This window comes from Rhyacophila brunnea, unplaced genomic scaffold (genome assembly GCF_057557595.1).
Source record: "Rhyacophila brunnea isolate RB1 unplaced genomic scaffold, BYU_Rbru_1.0 scaffold_9, whole genome shotgun sequence".
NCBI classification, from domain to species: Eukaryota; Metazoa; Arthropoda; class Insecta; order Trichoptera; family Rhyacophilidae; genus Rhyacophila; species Rhyacophila brunnea.
In genome coordinates this window covers 20,153,442-20,176,830 of record NW_028233361.1, presented here as the reverse complement: position 1 = coordinate 20,176,830, position 23,389 = coordinate 20,153,442, and the positions used below count along the sequence as shown (strand labels likewise).

At 32.5% G+C, this 23,389-nt stretch overlaps 1 long non-coding RNA gene across 1 annotated transcript in view; it reads left to right on the top strand.

Moving 5' to 3' along the window:
• Positions 1-4,564: 4,564 nt before the first annotated feature.
• Positions 4,565-23,389, top strand: part of LOC147063372 (uncharacterized) — an 80,810-nt gene continuing 61,985 nt past the window's right edge. Inside the window, exon 1 of the long non-coding RNA XR_015072064.1 lies at positions 4,565-4,727. This is a non-coding gene — a long non-coding RNA (uncharacterized LOC147063372). The remainder of the gene's footprint in view (positions 4,728-23,389) is intronic.

The following is a 23,389-nucleotide window of genomic DNA, read 5'->3' as shown; positions in this document are numbered from 1 at the left end:
TTTATTTACGATTTTTTTTTAATTTTTGATTTATAATTATTTTTATGATTTCAATAATTCAGTAGATTTATGGTAGGGATTTCAATACCGAATGAAAATCTCAATACCGGTTTTTCGGTATTTATTATTGAATACCGGTATTCGTTAAAACATTAAAAAACAGTAATTATCAGTCAATTTATAGCTAATCAAATCTCTGGAAGGCATTATTTCATACCAAAAACCTATCTACTTGCATTAAATGTTGACATTTAAAAAATTGTATTGATCATAATATTGGTGATTGGAGAAATGGTGATTTTTACAAATAATTTCAATATATTGATAATTTTATCTAAAGCCTTCAATTCAAATACAAATAAGTTCGGCTGCAGGAAAAGCTTCTTAAATTCAACGCGTGCACAGTTATCAATAATAATTATAGCATAATGGAACAATTGTCACGAATTTCTTATATTTCGAAATACTATCATGATAATTTTATTCATCGCAACAATTATGTTAATATATTTGTTGGGTTTTGTTTCATTATTATTTCACTTCTGTTGGATTCAGTCAATATATTTGCATTTTAGCAGCACATAACGTATAATTCAATTTCAAAAACATAAACAACTGTGCTTCTTAATACCAAAAATTCCGGTATTTTGGATTCTTAATTGATAAATACTGGAATACCGATTTTAAAATACCGGTTTTGCAATCCCTAGCTTATGTGTATCCAAAAAAACATAATATCGTTGTCATAACTTATGATAGAACTACTTTTCTTTTTTAATAGATTTAAAAAAAAAAATAAGAAAAACACAAACTTTCTATACGAAATGTAAACAATCCCTGGTATTTACGAGGTTTATAATATTTACTTGAGCAATAAAAACAAACTCAAAATTAATGGACTACAATATATAAAATGTGATTGATATTTATTTAATACTGGTAATAGATTATCATTTAATTGACATAAAAGCCAACACTGCGTCAAAGTAACTAAATTAATTAGTTATACATTGTCATAAAACACTACATGAAAAGTAGTGAACAATACACGGTGAGACAGAACATTAATATAATTATTCAGTATACTATTGAATATCCTGTGGACCGCTTAGTAATGGATACAAAAAATATAAATAAAATAGGCGATCTCAATTTGTTAAATGGACATAAAATAATTTATTCTCCGCCCACTGAAGAAGTGAACTCTAATAATTCGCCAAATCAAAGATATAGTCTGGCTACATTAAACTACCTTTTAAATATATTTGCTCTAAATCGGTCGGCAAACAATCAAAACATTGCAGGATTTTGTCACAGTGTATTGGTCCTTGTCGTAATTATAAGTTGCGTCATATACACTCTTAACGGACGATTAATCTACGTATACGTTCATGTTACCCAAAACATGACACTGTCTGATAGTATTTCCATCGTGGTTATACTATCAATGAGTATAAGTAATGTTATTTACAGTTCATTTGGTTCTAGAAAAAAATATGCAATGATTTATAAAAATTTCGACATCATAGATGAACTACTTTTCATTGACAGACATGCCAACTACAAATGTGGAAGAAAGTTGGTGACCAAAATCATATGTACAGTATTTTTTGTACTAATTACAGTCTCTGCATATGACTTCTTTACGTGGGCTACTTGCTACGATATCACACACGCGATTCTTTATTCTGTCAATTATTTGCTGACGACAATGAATACGTTAGTGTCTGTAAATTTCATGCTCTTGATGTACTTCTTATGGAGTAAGTTCCTCATTTTAAATACACAGTTACAACATTACTATAATACGTGCGAAGAAAATACTTTATTTTCTAACAGATATTTAGTACCGATAACGGAGACATCGTTTCTGGAAAATGTGTTGTTTGATTCAAGAAGATTAACTGATTTGGCCAAAAGTGTGATCAAATTTAAAATATGCTGCATTGATCAGTTAATGAAGGTTTACATGATCGCTTGTGATCAGGCCGACATCCTTAATGATATTTTCAGCGTCCAGGTAATTTATTTTATATAGATATCTACATGTTATAATATACTGCCAAAAGTTCGTAAGTCTCTATGTTATGGAGTAATTGCAATTTGAAGTTTGACATGCCCTCTAAATTCAGACATAATGCTAATTTCTTTGTAATTTATGTAGGTAATGTTCTATATATATGATAACCTTGATTTTTTTTAGCATACAAATTTATATAGACACATAATTTGTTGTTAACTCTAAATACCTTACTATCGACTTACCAACTTTTGGCAGTAACACGTTGATTAATATTTTTTCATTAAGCCTCAAAAATACATATTTTTATAATACAAAATGTCATATAATTATATTCACCGAACGGGACTTGAACTCACAATTGTCGCCTTCCCGGCGCTTTTAAATTTGATGACGATTAATTATTATGAATGTCCAATTATCATTTAGTTATAGTGTATGCCAATTTAACGATATCTATAATTGCTAGATAGAATTAAAAATGTGGGAAATTTATCAGTGGCAAAGAATAACTTTTGGAAGAACATAAGCTTCAGGAATCCGAAAAAGTAACGAAATATAAAAAGTGAATTAAAATAATATAACGTATTACTTTTAAAATCGATAAAATTGCATAAGCTCACGGAAAATATTATATAAAATTGAGTGATGCGTTTAAAATGTATAGTAATTAACAAATTGAAAACTTAAAGAAACACGGATAATAAAAGTTGGGTATCCATAGTTATCTAGAAAAAAAAACCTAAGTACATAATTTTCGACATGATTTCAATATAATATTTTGGTAGACAGTACCTCGCATCTTATACAACTTTATAATAAAATGAGTGCTCGATTAGGGATTGCAATACCGAATGAAAATGTCAATACCGGTTTTTCGGTATTTCTTATTGAATACCGGTATTCGTTAAAACATTAAAACACAGAAGTACTTATCAATGAATATGTATAGCTATTAAAATCTCTTTAAAACATTATTTTAGCCTAAAACCCTCCTACCTGCATTAATTATGTTGACATCTAAAAATATGTATTAGTCATAATATTGTACAACTAGTGATTTTTACAAATAATTTGAATATATTGATAATTTTAACTAAAGCCTGCAAAAAGACGTCTATTTCGTCATGTTCAAATAAGTCCGGCTGCAGGAAAAGCGTCTCAAATTCAACGCCTGCACAGTCATCAATAATAATTATAGATTAATTGAACATTTTTGTCACGAATATTTTCTATATCGAAATAATGTAATGATAATTCATCGTGACAATTATTTATGAATTTTGTTTTATTATTATTTCATCTCTGTAGGATTCAGTCAATATATTTGAATTTTAGCAGCACACAACTTATCAAAAACGTAAACGAGTGTGATTTCTTAATACCAAAAATTTCGGTATTTTTAATTTTTAAAACCAGTATTTCGGTATTGATAAATACTGGAATACTGGTTTTGAAATACCGGTATTGCAATCCCTATGCTCGATGACATAACACTACGAATATGTAATGTGTGTTGATTGGTCTACATATTAATATGTTGTGCGGCGGTATTTGTTATTTATTTGTTATATATACAGTATAATACAAGAATTTGTCAATTTATGTGATTGGTTTTTACCTACATACCTAGTAATAAGCTTGGCTTACAAGACAATAGTAAACTATTTGATTCACACTAAAATCCCACAATGGCCGAGCGGCTACCACGTTGGCTTATAATGGTGTTGGACCCAATCTCGAATCCTGTATCAGGAAAATACGCATATTGTTTTTCAATGTGTATTTGGAGTCTATGGATCCAATAGGTTGAGCAAATGACCAACTTCTATTCCTCGTAAAATCAAAAATCTGTTATCACAAACCTCCACCACGTGGAGGCCCATATTATTATCTTCTTAGGTCCGGACATGGTGGAAAAAGAATCTGACAGATATTTATATTACAAAATAATATAATCATTGATATACCTACATATTATTTAAAGATACAGTTGATATATTTATATAATGGTAATTTGTTTCAGAATCTTTTGGCATCATTATGCGGTATTATATCAATCATCAGATCACTTCACATCGGCATTTTGTATGCGACGAAGGAAGGGGTTTGTTTAAATTTAATATTGTACTATTACCACATCGAAAATTATCAAAGATATTATTTAACAAAACATTTTTCAAAAAAGATGGAGCCTAATTGAATGAAAGTGAAGTTAAAAAAGGCATACCTCGTCTCCCAGTTAAGTTAGCTACAATAGTTGTCTCGCATTTTTACAAACTCAGTCATAAAAATTCCCAATAATTTTCAAAATGTTGTGAAACCGAAGAAAACTTTTTTTTAATAGGAATTATTTTAAGCCCACTTAACTATTTTGTTGTAAATAAAAATATGAGTTTAGAGAATATATATATTTCAAATGTCAAAATCGAAAATCGTATTACTTTTTTTATTAAAATTGATTTCATATAACATATAACTATTATTGCGGCCTAAAAACTCATTTATTAATTGAAAAATAAATTGTTTGGGTTTCAGGGCACATTCAATGGGTTCCAATACCATCCAATAATAACTCTGACCAATTCCGCTCTGTATGATATCGCAATGCTATTTTTTGTGATTTTCGCCTGTGAGTACGTCGTCTACGAAGCGAAGAAGACAGCGTTTACCTTGGACACCATTATTTACTACAGAAGTAACGGTGGTGAGAACACTGTATTAATTTTAATAACAAAAATACAATAATATTCCGAGAGGGTAGGCAGGCCATGTGCTGCTTAAGGCACATTCTATAAGGCATGAAATGAAAGAACAAATACTGACGCTGACACATGTTGCCTACTCTAAACGTCAGTAATTGTGAAGACATTTCAAAATTTTAATTATTTTATCGATGTTTCCTATTAAATATGTGCAACATATCGATAGCAGGATGGATTTTGTTCGATCTCACCATAATATGGCCATAGGAGTTGAGTCGTGAAAAAAAGTGTGTATTATTGATTAATTTAATAAAACGAATTTTTTTTTAGTAGTTATTCCACTTTTAATAAATAAATCTGGACTGGTTTTGTCCACCTCAGAGAGACATTTTCAACAATTAATTCATCACAGTCCAGTTTTATTAATTCAAAGTAGAATAACTACCAAAATAAATGCGTTTTATTAAATTTATCAATAATACAATGCAGTTCTACCATGAATTGACAGTTTACATAATAAAAGAAAAAAGTGTATATTATGAGGATAACCATTAACCATTAAGCATTAACCATTCATATTTTTATTCCCTTAACCAAGTAACATGACGGTTTGTTTTAAATTAACCACAACGAAGCCCGCGTGACCTCGTTGTATCTGTTGATTCATATTACATTACCCACAGCCTGCCGCAGTAGTGAAAGAAATGGAATATAATGTAATAAATATGCTTTAAACTAAGGCGTAGTTTTTCGTAACTGCCGCGTAGTCGACCTTTAGCACAGTAGGATAATATAGTTTAACAATATGTACAATGAGTTCCCAAAAGAAGTCGAAAACTAACAATTTTATAATATTATTATTTAGTTATAAATACATTTTTGTAATTTTGTTTACTTATCGGTGCTTTAAATAATATTTTCATTTTAGGAATAAAACAATAAGATATAATAACTGAAATACATTAAAAACAAAATTATTCGCCCGCAAACTTTGTATTCACTCAAAATGACGGAATTAATAGGTTGAAAGGCAGCAGGTTTCTTATCTCTGAACTACATCTTAGCAGGTTAAGTACAGTGCGACTTTTATATCAAGTCTTCTACATCAGACCGCTGCATGCGCTGACACTTTTACGTCTATATACATTTTTTGCGCGCAAATACTATTACCTCACGTGCTCTTTGAACGTTGACTTATCAACCGTATTGAGAGAAATTAAATGCTTTATTTTATGTTTCTCCTTCATACACTTTTGGTGTCACCAACAATGCACTTTGCTTGCTTCTACAAAGGATTAGTAGATAATGTTAATAAAACTTTACGCAATATTGAACACGTCGTACTTAATTATGGGCGCTGAGAATGTTATGTTTTAGTTCAAGAAACGACCATGGTAATGTAGAAGATATGATAATGTAGAAGTCGCCCTGTTTGTCGTAGGGCGTAGATGATTACAACAGGTCTACGGCATTACAAAAGCATAGGCATCATTAAGAATAAGCCTAATAGGTATTCCCTTATTGTTTTGATGAAAAAAATACATACCATGATTGAATTAATATAAATATTATTTTTCAGAAAATAACCAGAAGCTTCAGTCCTGGTCGCAAATGACAAACAGACGATGTCCATACTTCAGCGCTTGTTCTCTATTTCCAATTAATTTCTCTCTAATGTTTGGTTTATTCAGTACGATTGTGACCTACTTGGTAATCCTTATACAAATATCATAAAATGCACCGAATTTTTGTGTATATCAACGGTTTTAAGCACGGTGGCATAATATAACACTTATTATTGGACTTGTTTGTTTGGTTATTATAAATTATACGCCACTTAGTAAGTAGGATTATCTTTAGCTTTGCACAAACTAAACTCGAGTGGTTACTTGACGGGAGACGATATAAATAAATATAAATCTCTCTCGGTTCGGTGCAAGCCCTCCGCAATAGCCGATTTTAGTGAGTCATGTTTTAGCAAGTGCATAGCCAACACGCCACGAAAACAGCAGTCAGTCAATAAACTGACATTGTGCCGACAACATCTACACGAAAATCGAAAAATATGCCGTCTTGTTCTATAAAACGATGTCAAAACATATCTAGAAACCAAAAAAAGGAACGTGGGATTACTTTACACTTATAAGTACTTCATAAACAGTGATTATTCTATATTATTCTGTAATCTGAAATCATTTCCTTGCTTAGCTTACATTTCGTTGCGTACACGCCAGAATTCTGCAAGTGTGGGTAAAAATGTTGCCAGATTTGTGATTTTTGATTTCATCTGTTTTAAAATAAAATTGCACATTTTACGATTTTATACACATATTTTAATATTTCGTATTAAAGCTTATCTGTTGTATGAATAAATCAGCTACGGCTGCTGGTGTATTAAATATAGCGGTAGTTTTTAAATATCATTTATTTATCGGATTCGTATCACCATAAGTAAGTACCACACTATATTTCGAAACGTCAGAGTTTGTTGAAAAACTTGTATACAAAACGACAATTTAAAAAAAAAAATAGTCCAAAACCAAGGGCTATAATTTCTTATTCCTTGAATGTCTATATGAATTTTCGTTTTATATTAAAATTCATGTTTAATTTTCAGAATTATTTTCCTAGCAATTCCAGTACATATTTTATTCGCATTTAAACTAAATAATTATGTCTCATTTTTAGTGTTAACTACTCATAACGTGTTCTCCAGCATTAATCGAATGCGACACTTGCCTCTTTAAAACGTGCCATCTCCGATGTACTTACTATATGATTGTAAATTTACGTAAATGTGAATTATTGATTTGTGTAAACGTCTTTGTTATTTCCGAATAGTATCTGGCGCATGGAGATAACCAAAAGACTCCAGACCATTGGACTTCCTAGTTCTTAACCAGTCACGGTGGCTTCGTCAACGAGCTATGTCAGCTTGGCTTAATAGAATTCGATACATGCTTATGTGGCAAATAACAGGGTGCCAATCACATCCTTTGGTAGTGTTCCCATTCATCGGTTGAAAGGGAATGTTCCCAGCACAATTTTGAAGGACGCTTCTCGTTCGTTACGCCATGGTATATGCCTGCAAGGGTGTTGAGACGTGGCGGGTGGTGGAGGGGAAAGCATGTATCCATAGATTTGTAATTCTTTTTTTTTCTAATATAATCATTACCTAATGTTTCGATATTTAAAATTCAGAATAAACCGATTTTTATCATAATGGGTCTATTTTTTAAATCTTTATAAATTGTGGTATTTTTGTGTTAACTTATGCGTCAATTACATTGAGCTACTTTACGAGCTGCTTGTTGCCGAATTTACAATCTGCCTGTATAGTCGCTTAGTGTCATCATCGAACAAGCAGATTGTAAACAATCTACCGAGAAAAGTTGAAAGCCGGTCAACTTTACACGCTACACGCCGGCGAGTGGACCTACTGCGTCTGCGCAGTAGCAACCTCCCGGTAAAAAACCGAGCTACGTTCTGTCAAAATAGTCGCTGGCTTGTGACTTCTCAGCGAATGGAAAGTTTAGTGTGTCATCATCACAATCGCAGTTCACAAATAGCTCGTAAAGTAGCTCAATGTAATTGATGCTTTATATTTTTCTTTACTTATACTTCTAAGTGGGTAGGTACCTGCTACATAATTTATATAGCAAAAATGTTTGAATCGTAATTGAATGTATTATTTGATTAATAAAAAATAAAATTTTATGAAAACATTATAACACTTTTAGGAATGTAATAAATATAAATCGTATTTTTGAGATTGTGTGTTACCTAAATATATTTCTTGTTACCAAAATTCACTCTGCTAATATTTATTAATATAATATAAAAATAAATCGCTTGTAAAATCATTCGAAATCTGGCAACACTACGCCAAGCAAATGTTCACGCACATTGTCATGTATTTCCGAAAACCCTTAAAAGGGGCGTGAAGGACGCGTGGTGGGGGCGACCCAAGCGCGAAAAAAAATCGTCATCTGTTCAGGGACAAACACTCATAATAGCTCCTTCTATATTTTTCTATAATCTAAGGTTCGGTGTGTGTTTTCAACTGACCAATATTTAAAAAAAATACTTGTCTTTCATACATGACGTTTACCGTTAGGATTTTGTAACTTCTCCCGTTTTTGAATTTATGTAAGAATACTCGTAGAAGGTTGAATATTTTTTTTTTTTTGAAAATGGATGGGATGTTAGACTTGTCTACTTGGGCAGCACTTTTAAGAAGTTGAATTAATTTACTGTTTAGTATATTAGATGTTTTTGGTTTGATTCTGATATAGGTTCTGATGGTGGTTTAGGCATTAATTAATGTTTATTTGATATCAGTATGTTTAATTAAGAATGTTACAATATTAAATTTTGTGAAATATTCATTGAATAAAAAAATGTTTATTGTATTATTTAAATAGTATCACAGTAGCTCGCTTTCTATACATATTGTTATATTGTGGTGTTGAAAAAACATTAAAACCAATGTTCGCATTAACATTATTTACTGTATTTATATTTTCATATTATTATTACCTCATTCATCCATTGACTTTAATAAATCTATTATGTACAACTCATAACGAATACATTACACGGCTATAAATTAATGATTATAGAAAATTTAAATATTGAAGCAAAAATATTTTCATTTTCCGAAAATTCAATATATTTATTTGTTGAATTTAAATGGACTTTTATTTTTCTTGCTGTGACATTTCATAAATGTTTTGATTTCAGTTTAAACGAGCTTGGTCGTTATTACCAAGATGGCGCCCGCAAAACATATTTGTTTAAATAAGATTCCTATTTGACATTAAGGGGGGACATGCTCGTCGAAGGTCAAAATTGAGTTTTTATTGTATTTTCAAACCATGATCCTGGACACTCCTTAAACGTTGTAGATAATCTATTTATATATTTTTGAAGCCTTTTTATCGTTTATAGTTATTTTAAACATTTGATGACTGCATTAAGTATTTTTGTTACATAAAATAGTATTCTTTTAAACCTCTCGCTCTAATGTTTTAGAATAAAGTCATATTTCGAAACATAACTGTGCAGTGGTGTTAAGATTTTTTACGTTTATTAATTTTTAAACGCATTTATAAAACCATCAGTATAGTTTACTAAGAGATAATTTTTGTAAAATATTCACGATAAAAAATTATATTGATAATCTCTGTGATCCCAAATTTGACAAGAATTAGGCAGTTTATTATTCAAAAAATCGGCAATATTAACACATTTGAAGATAATTCTAAAGATATTTATTATAAGCTATGTTTTTGACCATTCAAGTGTGATAAACATCTTATAAATAATGATTGATTTATAATAATTATTGACCTAAGAATAAGGTAGTGTTTTTTTGAAATACGCCATTTCTTTTATCATTCCCTAGTGGTTAAGCTACAACATACAGCCGTAGTCATAAATTGACAAACTATAAATAAAGTAGGGAGTAAAATTATGTAAACGCGCGTGTTTGAACATGTACCTGACTGATTTTTTTAAAAAAAATTTTTAAACAGTACAGGTCGATTATTGTCTCTATGCTCTCGGCTTTTTATCTCTGGCTATCCACTGTAGTTTCACATGACAGAATGTCGAGTTGCAACGCGGTTGTAATTTATATATCACAACATTCAAGTATTTTGATTTAATTTTGTAATTGTGCCTCACTAAGCACAATTACAATATTTTCATACGTTACAATAAATTGGCTGCTCTGTTCTGGCAGCTCTGTGGGCTCTACTCTAGGGCCCCGGATTTAAGGAGGGCCCGCGTGGTGGTTTAACCAGCTAAGTACGATAAACTAAACAAACATCATAAAAAAATGCTGTAATAGTAAACAAACTGCCTAATTGGTTACGCAGACTTGATATCCACCGAGGCCCCTTTGAGGAATTGGAAACTTTTGCAGCGTCGTATGGAGGGCAGATTAATGTGGTTGATCCTGATTTCACTGTAGAATCATCATCGAATTCCAATCTTAATATTCAATATGCGGATGTAGAAGACACTTAATGTCACCAAGACTAGTCAGTCCGACCCTTTTCTTTTCTCTCTAAATTCTTTCTTTAAGCATCGCGCTGTATGGTTGTTACATCAGTCCCGTGCAGTCCCGTATCGGGATAGCAGGGTGAGTGGGTAATATTTGTATTAATTAATCATACCATTCTCAGCTTTACAAGTGTGACACACGTTGATATTCATGTTTTGTTTTCAAACCAAATTGGAGTAATGGAAGCGATTGTAAGCAGTTTCCTCAATAATAACTTAGATGTCTATTATGATTTATTTAATTGTAATAATGACAGTAGTAAAAAGTTTTTATATCGTCTGTATAAATAGCGAAGACGATCCATAACTCGTCACTCCATTCGAGTCCAGTCACTCGACTCAGTCACTTGCTCTTGATACTCGTCATTCGACATTCGTCTCTCAAACATAGACTCCGTTACCCAATCATCAACACAACCGGATCGCGGATCAGTCTGAGCAACTAAGCAAACTGCGATACTCTGTGCCGTTATCTTACTCCGACCATTGTAACTCTCTGGATTCTGTATCAAGACAATAAACATCTACATCCATCTACATTGCTGCTGCCTCAATCAACTCACCTACCTATACCCTCATCACACCCTTCATAATATTATCTTTTCTTTCAGATACGTTTTAATCATCATGGAAAGCGGCCCTTCGTATCCATGGCCATACATATATTAATATGACGGGTGGAGATGGGGAACCTAAAATCACTACTCAGATTATGGAGGTGAACTGCAAGTTGGTCACTTACTTTTTATAGTAGAAGGCACTAAAAGAGGAGTAAGAGTTTAATATTTGGTTATTAAAAGAAATATAAATGGACAAATATGGGAGATACGCTTTTTGAACGGGACAGAAACTTATTATTTTTCAATTAAAACGTAGAAGCATACCATTTAATATTGGTAATGGATTTTCAATATTTAATAAATTGTCGTGTAAAATAATAGCACACTTCAATATTAAAAATGTCACTTATTCAATAGCGATTATTAGTAAAAAATTCTAAAATAAAATATCTGCATCATTTCTATCATCATTAGTTTTACCTACTTCTTCAATAGCTTAAACTGTAATAAAAATCTAGGGTAGGAGTGGCAAACCAATGACAGACGTGCCATATTTGGTACACGGAAGAACAATATATAAGTGGAATCGTCCTAGATAAGACTCCAATAATTTATTTTAAATTTTGAAATACGGTATGGACTGAAAAAGCTTTCCGTATGAAAAATAAAATAGGAAGCGCTTACTTTAAAATGCGGCTAAAACGGTGTTACGAGTATTTTGAGTTGGATATATATTTTGATAAATATATTCTGTTTAGCCATTTTGTAAAATAAGCGCTTCTAAAGGCAAAAAACCAAAATGAAAATGTCGTGGCTCGAATTCTAGACGGAAATAAATTTTTGGTAAAAAAAGCCGAAGACCTGGTTGTCTTTCTCCCCAATTTTCTTTTGGAGAAAATCACTTGGATTAATCACCATTTTTTCGCAAAGTAAAGGAAATTTTTCTTTTAGAAAAAACTAAAAAAATATGGTAATGATGTCGCAAATTAATATTTTCACAAGACGAGAAACTTGTCACACATTACTTACATTACATTACACAGTAAGCAAAAAACGGTTCTCCGCTGCTGTTCTCCGTTAGCATATAGTATTTAAAAGTAACAACGTGTAAAGAATGAATTTCATTACATTTTTTAGAACGTATTGACAGACATATAGCAATAAAATGTTAATTGTGGAAGAATATTCTAGGGTATATTTGTATGTGAAAACAATCTATAATTACATTTCATTGTATGGACTGAACAATATTAATTTTAACAATGATAAAAAAACCAATGCGTTCATACTGCAGAAGGGCGTATTCCCTATGCGTTTTATTATGCATAACGATAGCTTTTATATATGGCCAGTTACAAATTATAAGGAGCAATTACAAAACGATGTCATTTTCGTTAATAACTACAGAAATGTTTTTCAATTTTAGTTTCTATTTATTTGCCACCAGTGGTCAAATTGTGTCGACAATATTCAAAAGTGATTTACATTCTAGACTTTTTTTAACTTTTGACAAAATAAATATTAAATTATATCTGGAAATTCAATAGTTTACAAAACTTGTCAGGTATATTAAAGTAATATACATATCGTGGCTTGTTTTTATACTTTATTATTTATCATGTGGGATTTTTATTTGTGGTACGGAGTAACGACTGTTATGGAACTATTGATTATGTCTAATTTGTTATTAGTGGATGTAATCTTAATGCAATTGTTAGTTGAATTGTTGATAACTATACATCAAGTCCAGATTCTTAATGTGCAACTAGGATTGAGTGCCAAGTCAAAACTAACTGACAATATAGATTACTGCAACAACGATATAATTATGAAAATTATAACACATACAGATTTTATTAAACAATTTGCGATACAATATAGAAAACTATGTGTTGATAGAAATGATAATGTACATAGAATGATGCTTACATATGAAATGATTGCTGACAATGTGGATATAATTAATTCAAAAAATGGAATACAGGTAAATCTAAAAATATTATACCATAAATAATATGTGCCTGTAAAACTTCTCACAAAATTATGCATGACTTTATAACTACGAAGATCGTACACCCATATTAAACATATTCTCGTTAAAAATCAATTATTCTGACATCTCTCCTGTTTCGATATTTTCCTTTAACCTCCACCACCTCTAATCAACACTTCAAGATTCTAAGCATTCCGCCAGTTGTTTAAAGTGATTATTGATTTCCGTCCGGTACTTAACCTTGTTTTCTGAGTTTTCCCGAAAAATTGATATGGATAGAATGTGATCGGTATCACAATCAGTGCCTATGTAGCGTTGAATATCTTTTACCTACCTTGTTTAACCTTGTTTTCTGAAAATTGCTATCGATAAATCAGTAAGTACCTATGTAGCGTTGAATATATTTTATCTATAGCCTTATAGCGTGGACTTCCAATAAGAAAATAGTTATAAGTTCTGCCATTCATTAGGTCCCAGGTCGCTTTATATTAATGCTTTTAAAAGGGAAAAAAGGTGCAATCCAGTGTTATGCACTGAAGAAGCATGTTTTCGTTTGTTGTGTCATGCAGATTTTCTTTTCCAATATAGGAAGATCCTAATAATCATCTTGCGACTTTCGTGGGAGGACGTACTTAATAAAAAATGTCTAAAACAATAATTATTAACTAATAATTAATATTCATAAGATGAATCAATGCGTCATTTGGAGCCTGCCTTATTTTCTTTGTTGTATTAATAGGTTATTTATTTTATCACCAATCTAATTACTTTCTACCTTTTAATCTACCTTCGATTCGAAGCGCGCATATTTCATGGCTGATTAGTTTCAACCAAATAGAATATAAATTTTTAAAAATACCGGGCTATTAACATTAACTTGGGTAAGGTTAGAAAGATCATTCAACGCACATATGCGGTACATTATGTACATAGGTGGAAAATAACCCAAGAATTCCGAATATTACAACTTTTGAAGGTAGGTTCGGTGGGGTAAGATTTTAGATAATATTATACTTTACTCCTAAGAAAATAGTGAAAGTATTTATTGACTATTGTGTCATTATATATTGAAAATGTCATTAGATGCAACACATGGCTTAATTCAACAAATTATTGTATATACCTGAACGGCCAAAACTGAGATGGCAAGATGCTTGGCGAAAGCAATAATTGGAAAATTTGGTACTGTTCGGTTATCAGGAATACAGCGGAAAACACATTTTGAAAATAGCCGATAAACTGGATTTTTTGTTAGGTTAACATAACCAAACCTAACCTTAATTAACCTAACCTAGCCTAAACTAACCCAAACTAACAAATAATCCAGTATATCGGGTATTTTCAAAATGTGTTTTCCGCTGTATTCCTGATAACCAAACAGTACCGAAAATTTTTTTGCAAAAAATGGTTTTTTGTCTCTCTTTTCTGCGCAATTCAAAATAAGTGGTACGATGGTACGATTGCGCAATTTTTTGCAGGAGAGACAAAAAAACATTTTTTCATCTCTTTGAATCTTTTAATTATTTTTCGGGATTTCGTCCAACACCCGTAATTGATAGGTGCATATAAATTTAAATTCTTTTAGGACGCCAGGATTGGAAACCATCCATCGTTATATCAGGCAAAAATGTGACCTACGAGAGTCAATAGAGTGAAAAGCGAGCACGCGTTGTAGATTGGCAGTCAGAAAATAATCGTTTGACGAATTATTTAATTTTAACCTAATATAGATATCATCCTGGCGGACATTTTCAATTAAATTTTCCAATTGAATATTTTTAATAACATTATAAATGTATTATATTTTTAGCTCCTCCTTTCTCTGGTGTGTTCAATTTCTTCTTCATTATCAGGACTCAATATTTTAATCCACATTAATGTTTTGGATATATGCGTGACGTGAGTATAAGAAGTTTATACTTAGGTAAACTTAAAAAAAATGTATGAAAAATATATTCTAATATATACATGCTAATGCTATCAGATGTATATTGCGTAATATGCTACAAAATAATTAACATTATATTAACCGCAAGACATTCCACATGTAGCTTCACTGTGGGCTGTAAACTTATGTATCTTATGAACGATAATAAGATGTTAAGTATATTTCAAAAACTTTACCTGATCGCTTGAGACTCAGACAAGTCATGGTAGAAAGAGAGAGTGCGTTCTGTTATTTATTTTAATATGTAACATAGTTTATTTTACTTAATTTAATACAATTAACATACTTATATAATTAATATAAGATTTAGTTTTATATACCGATACGATGAAGCAATACTTATATATTATTTTTTTTAGAGTATTTAGATAAACAATCATAAAAACTCAGAAACAAAACCGTTCTGTGCATTGAAGAGAAAGACAGTCAAATGTATTGAACTACATAACTATTAAGGATAATATTAATAAAATTTGAAATTGCAGAACATTGCAGCTATTATCAGTATGGCAAATTGGTGCATCCATTTTGCATTGACATTAATAATAACTACAGGTGCATGTGAAGCATTATTAAGTGAAGCAAAACGAGTCTCCGTCAACATAACTAAGTCGATGATAAACAAGTGTCCAGGTAACTCGCTACCCCAGTTCTAACTTGTAAATACATTTTCTTAGTTTTTATTTTATTGGGCTTGGAGTTGAATCCAATCTTATTTCATACAATATTGTAGAAAGTAGAATTATAGGTAGAAAAGATTTAAGCCAATTGATAAATATGGTAATGCATATTAATTGAAGAGAGACCAAATCAGCAAAAACACTGAAATTATACCAAAAAGTAATTTACACCTTACAAAATTTATCAATAGCTAATTTTTTAATGTATTACACTATTAATTGTTATGCATTCATTCTTCTTATGAAGGTTTCTTAAGAAAATGAATTATACAGCCGTACCGTTATTACAACATACTCGTATTATCCTATGAACATATTATTTGAAACTTTTTAAAATAGTCACTATGTTTTTTTTCCATGTTTACCGAATGTTTCTGGCTCGATTCAGAGGTCATTCTCAAGAAATAATGTATTGAAATGTACCTACTAAAATATATTAAATAAGGGTAGGTGCTATATTTACATGAGAGCAAACGTTTCTCAGATTAAAAAATGGGATGATTATGTATTTTGTCAGTTTTGACAACCAACGATATTAAATTTGGCTGAAAGTCATGACATTTGTAAAAGTGGCACTTCGCCTTTTACTACGTGTGAAAAATATTCCTTTATTTCAGGTCAATATCTCGGTCTCAAAGTTAAATTGCTATATTGGGCCATATTAGAAAAAGCCTTCTACGTACTGCAACTAGCGTGAAGGCTTTAATTTTGATTACGCTGCCGCGATAAATTTGGGGAAACACATGACATCAGAGTCTACATAAATCCAAACTCACAGCTAGCGTTACCTACGCGCATTTTCTCACCGACTGTTCAAGGTTACTGCAATAGGGTTAGATAGACCTTTGACTTACACGAATCGATTAAAATTCTATCACTCTGCATAATATAATTATAATATGACAGTTTTCAGTGAGAATACCTTAGGTCAAAGTAATTCAACAAATCCTTTTTACTGTAGGTGTCATTAGCAAGTTTTAGTCGCTTTTCGACATCATGTATATTTTCAAAACAATATTTAACATTTTAGTATAAAAATATTAATGAAAAACCGATAAATACGTAGATTTAATAAATTTCACAAATTTATTCTAAAAATAACTGGGCTACACACAATAGATTGCCTAGTAAAATTTCCCTAGTAATGAAAAGGTTAAAATGTAGGTAAAGGAAGGACATATTATTGTTCTCGCATTGTGACCATAAAAAATCACTTTGCAATGATGTTAATGTCATTTGAAAGTTACGATATAAACACCTAAATGAGTTACCTCCATTGCCACAAGAATCCACCATGACGTACCTGAAACGTGAATCTCGCGTTAACATTTCTACAAAATGCGGTCAAATGACAGTTATCTTCTCAAATAGTTTGTTATGTATAATGTTCTTCGATTTACCATTTAATTTAATGTATGTAGGTAATGATATTGCATTAATTAATATTCTTCCTACATACTATATACTACAGTGATTATAAGATTCATACATCGCTCTCATTGTACGTCAGGACATTTTATTTGTTTTTCTTCAGATACTTCAAAATCGGAAGCAGCTATTATTATCAAAGTTCCTCTTTTTTTTCATATCATGGTCTATTACATTAATTATGTATAATAATATAATATATTATTCTGCTCTTCATTTTTATTAGTTCCATATCAGAGCGAAGAGTATACAAAATTCCTGGATTTGGTGAACAAGAGGCCTCTTCGCATAACAGCTTGCAATTTCTTCCACGTCGACTTTTCATGTTTATGGGCAATTATTGGTACCCTTACCACATACGTCATCATTCTCATTCAAATAAAGCCTTGAGCCCTGACGTACGTTGAAAGTTATCTCGACTGGAATATGGATATAAATAAAAAACTGGTGCAATGTTGCAACCCTCTTTCATGCGCACAGGTGAGGTTGTGCTGGGCAGTGATATTGAAAAATTATTGTTGTTTAATTTAATAAAACGCATTTTTTTGTAGTACTTATTCCATTTTTAATCAATAAATTAGGACCGGTTTCGTCCGCCTCAGAGGGACATTTTCAACTGAAGGCATAAAGGCTGAACTCATTTCCCTCTGAGGCGGACGAAACCGGTCCTAATTTATTGATTAAAAGTGGTACAAGTACTACAAAAAATTGCGTTTTATTAAATTAAACAATTATACAATGCAGTTCCACCATGAATTAACAGTTAACAAAATAAAAGATATATAGGTACTTTTGCGATATCGGTATTGTCACTTGGTAATACTAATAGGTATCAATATGATACATTTAGAACATAAAACGGGTCAGCGGACAAAATCTTTCAATATTTGTATTTATATTAATGGTAGGTACGCAAAAGCTATTCGATATTTAATTATGAAAAACATATTCTACACGCAGTTTATAAAAATGGTTTACCATTACTTACCTGCAATAAAACAAAACATCAATTTTGTAATGCGATCTTTTTAATTGCGATTTGCGAATTTGAATTCGTTTGAAGTGGCCACACTTCGCATTATAATATTGGCAAGACGATTATTTTAATTACAATAATTATCATCGCACCTGAGCTGCCAGAAAAAACAACTGACTAATTGTAGAAATCCATACTAAGAATCATTTGGGCAAAAGTCTCCTTAGGATATTGGATTCGTCCACCATTTTAATGTGTTTTTTTATGGGTTGACGGTTAAAGACTCGAAAGATCCGGCCTTTACTCATTACCATTAGCATCAGCACATTTTCAAGGCGCTAAGTCATTAATTATCATTGCTAAATATTCTTCTTCTTTCTATTCAAAAGTATTCTGTCTAATTTGCTTGCCCCGATAACAAGGTAGGTACATGACCATGACACATCGTGAGCATTCTTTTTTCTTCCATTGTATACAACTATTCCACCGTTTGTGATTCTAATTCAGAAGCAATGGCTGTGTTCAACCAAATTTCTTCGGATATTGATTGATAAATTCCACTCAAAAGTTGTCACATTTGCATTCCTTTTTTAAATTTACCGTATTATAGAAGGTACCGCCGCCCCCATGGGACACCAACTATGTATATCTAAATTCTATATCATGCTACAAAGTAAATAAATTATTATAAATGAATCTTTACTTTTTATATTTTAACTATAGTTTAATTTCTAATCAAACACGGCTTGTGAGATATAACACATTTATTATACCTATACGTTATAATATTCAGAAACTTTAGACACTACATTATTATTGTAAATTTTTTGCTATAAATCTGTTTTTTTGGCAGTCAAATATCTCACAATCGTTGCAAAAACCGTCATATCCTGAACGGCAGATTATTTTCTCATGCTTCGTATTATTGCGCGGAAATTTCAATCATTTGTAATTCATACAAGTGCAATTTTACTGTGGTTTTAATTATGAAGCTGTGTTATTGTGAAATCTTTTAGTTGAATTTTCGACAGGAAAATGTTAAGTACCTACATCATTATTTTTCCCCCTAAATTTAATAATTTATTGTCAATGCTGCATACGATTGTCTGTTTTTCATCCACAGTGTCGTGTTCGGAAATGTGCACGTATGCAGTTCGCCGTATTCACTTCACCGTGAAATGTTGTATCGGAAATATATGGTCGTATATTAAAGACGTCCAACCTCTTTTGGTCGTATAGTAGGTACTGAGATAAAATTCATGTCTAAATAAAACACGTTTCTTGTCGTTTTACAGGAAGTCAGCGGCAAACAAATTTTGAAAATAGCCGATATACTGGATTATTTGTTATGTTGGGTTAGGTTTTCATTCTTGAAGGAACATTATTGTTGCAATGCTCCATGAACAACGCATATTTTTTCATCTCAGTGCTATTATAGAGATGACCGAGAACTGTGAAATTGTAGATTTTGTAACGCGGAAAATGGTTAACATCATGAAAATATTGTTTATCTAGTAAATGAAGAAAACAAAATTCCCCACAGAAATGTGGTGGTCATTTGTCATTTATAACGTAGTTACTAAGTGTACGCATTTCGAGAAAAGATAATACTATATCGGTTAGCTCATTAGTAGGTACGTTATAATTTTGATCATTCGTCGACGTTATGTTAATTGTTATTGCAGTCACGGTTAATTTGAAGTAAGTGAGAATGCAATTGCGATACACGATTAAAATCAGTCATGGTATAACATTATTACGAAACGTGATTTTCAGTATGTAAAATCATGTTTTATGATTCTGATTTTAGATATTAATAATATTGACAGTTTTAACTAAATGTGACAGGATTGCGTTATTATCCTTAGCCCAGTCTAACCGAAATGGTGAGCGCGCTGTCCAGGCATATTATATCCTAGTAAAATCACTATGGTTCTGTTATGTCCCAGTGATGAGTAGCTTAATGGAGTAGGAGATCTGGATTGGCAGGTCCTGTATGGTTTGATGATATTAACCTTCCTTAAGTTTCTTACCAGAATTGGGACACTCTGTGAATCTCCTTGATGTAATTCTTCACAGTTTTCTTGTACGGTTATAGACGGTACGTCTTGAAGGTAGTTTTGTCAGGGGATTTACCTTCTTAGGATGCTTGAGCGGTGGGCGTTTATAATTGATTATGAACACGATAAAGAATAGGGTTTTACGCGAAGTAAAACATTACTATTTATTTCAGTAATAATTTTAGTACAAAGTGTTTGGCAGACATAAATTACGTACAGTACTATGGTTGGAGACTAAAGACAACAGGAGTGACATTCCCTGAGGTTTTATACTATTCTCTTTAATGGGTTTTTGACTTGAACAGACTGCACGTGTGCATTATGATATATGCTTTTACATTAACAAGAAATAACATTTATGACATTATTTGACTATGCAGGTGTTCATAAGTGTCTAAACTAATCCAAAAAAGGGATGCACATTTGTGTAATTAATATAGATAACAAATTGCTTTACTTCAAATATAAAACATAAGCTCGTAAATAAAACTGATAATTACCAGTTGAGTGCTTTTTCTGGTTCATCTCTAAGCTTGCGAAAGCGTGAGATCTATTTCATAATGATGTACTTGTTTTAAATCAACATAGTTAGAATAAGGGTGATTGCAGCTGTTTACTCCAAATAGGTGGGAACAGATTGCATGAACTCGTAAATAATAACAGTTAAGTGTATGTCTTAACTCGTGTCAGTATTTTAAAAGGGGGTGAGAAAGATGCACCTGTTGACAGATTTCCTTAATAGCACTTTGAAGTGTCATTTGTGTAAAAAGGTACATATATATAATAGAATATTGTACCGACCGCTTCGTTGTAACAACGTCTTTTTTGCGCTCTCAGCATTTTTAAAGAATACGTATTATCATTTGTTGGTATTAACAGTCAGTCAACAATGCCAACTAATGACAAATATGTTCAGTGTGAGGATGTGTCGGTTCCTGAGAGAACATTGCTTTTGGTGGAATTATTAATGAAAAAAGTGGAACAGCTGGAAGAAAAAATTAATAATTATTCGTGTTTGTGTCAGTGCGTACGTCTTCCCCCGCTACCGCCTGCCACTCCGCAGTTAAAACCGAAGCCACTAATTGCACCGACGCTAATCGGCGTAATCGACGTTAATGCAGCTGTTAATGAGCCCAAACCACTGACAGCTCAAAAACACTCAAAGACCCGTGCAACAACTATAATAACAAGATCACAAAAAATTGCCGGAGATTTGAAGGACACAACTCGTGCAAAGGAGACTTCAGCGGGAAAGCGAGATGTCACTCCCAAGGCCTCGACGTCTCAGAAATCTGATGGGACACCGGTATCAGCAAATGATGTGTCTCTTGGAAACTCCACTACCGGTGAAGAATGGTCAACGGTAGTGAAGAGGAAGAGGGCAGCCATTGCGATTCGTGGTAGCTTTGGTGGGGCGGTGGGGGGGGCGGAGGTGGTTAAAAATTACCACTTCTACCCCTTTCATCGCGACACCACAGTTGCGAACTTGAACGACTATATTAAAAAAATTACTAATTGTACTGCTGATTTCACAGTAGTTAAACTGAAGTCAAAAGGTGATTACGCTTCATTTAAGGTAGGGATCCCTACTAAGCTAAGTACGTTGGTTTTGAAGGCGGAAAATTGGCCCCGCCATTCATTTATTAAAGAATGGGTTGCCAGGATGGAAACACCACGGCTACCGAGTAGCTGACTTAATAATAACAATAAAAATAAGAATTGCCCTAAGCAATTATTATTCTACTACCAGAATGTTCGGGGCTTGAAAACAAAATCTGTCGATTTTTTGAGCAATGTTTTGGCTGATGACTATGACATCATAGGGTTAACTGAAACATGGCTCAATGATAGTGTTTTTAGTCGTGAATATTTTGGAAGTGAGTACTCAGTCTTTAGGAGGGATCGAGACTCCGGCGCAGGCCACAGGCAGGGTGGGGGTTGTCTTTTGGGGGTTAGAAGTATGGAAGGGTTACAGGCCGAACGTTTCCGTGCTTTGGAGACTCAAAATGAGGACCTTTGGGTGAAACTGACCTACGACGGAGACACTATTTACGTTTGCGTCATTTATTTTCCACCAGCAAGTGACTTGGAGGTGTATAAGTGTTTTATTGAGAGTATGCTATCTAATATCAACTTAATTGGAGATAGAAAGATTATTGTAATGGGAGATTTTAATCTAAACTCAGCACGTAGTGGTAAAAGAGTCAGCGATGACCTTGAATTTCTATCTTCTGTTTTTGGATTTTCTCAGCACAATGATGTCTCTAACTCTAGCAATGGACTTTTGGATAGGGTATTTAGCAATATCGACTTATCGCTTTCACGATGCATATCTCCTCTTGTACGCGAAGATGTGTATCATCCAACTTTAGTTTTTCTGCTCAGGTTTCGGTCGACTCGTCCGCTTCAGACTCCAATTCCCTCTTACAAAACCAACCAATTCGGCGGGTGGAGGTTTGAAGGCGGAAACTTCAAGCTACTTTACTCATTGATGAGTGAAGTGGACTGGAGTGAGTTGCTCGAAATTTGTGATGTGAATGAGGCGGTACAATGTTTTTACAATATTGTGTATAATATTTTTGATCAATGTTTTTCGAGGAAGTCGCCATGTCGTGGTGGAAGGCGATACCCGAGGTGGTTTTCTCGGGAGATTATTGGGGACATTAAGGTCAAGCATAAATATCATACAGTATGGAAGGCTGGGCATGATCAGACTGACTATATCATGTTTAGCATCTATCGTTCGAAAGTGAGACAAGCTGTTCGACGGGCCTATCGAACATATATGGAAACGGTAGGAGATTCCATTCGCGAAAATCCTAAATTGTTTTGGAATTACGTAAAATCGTTAAGAAGAGATGGTGGGTTTACTGATAGGATGAGTTGGAAAGGCGAAGAGGTGACCGGACATGGAGTGGCAGAAGCATTTGCTGGTCATTTCAAGTCTGTC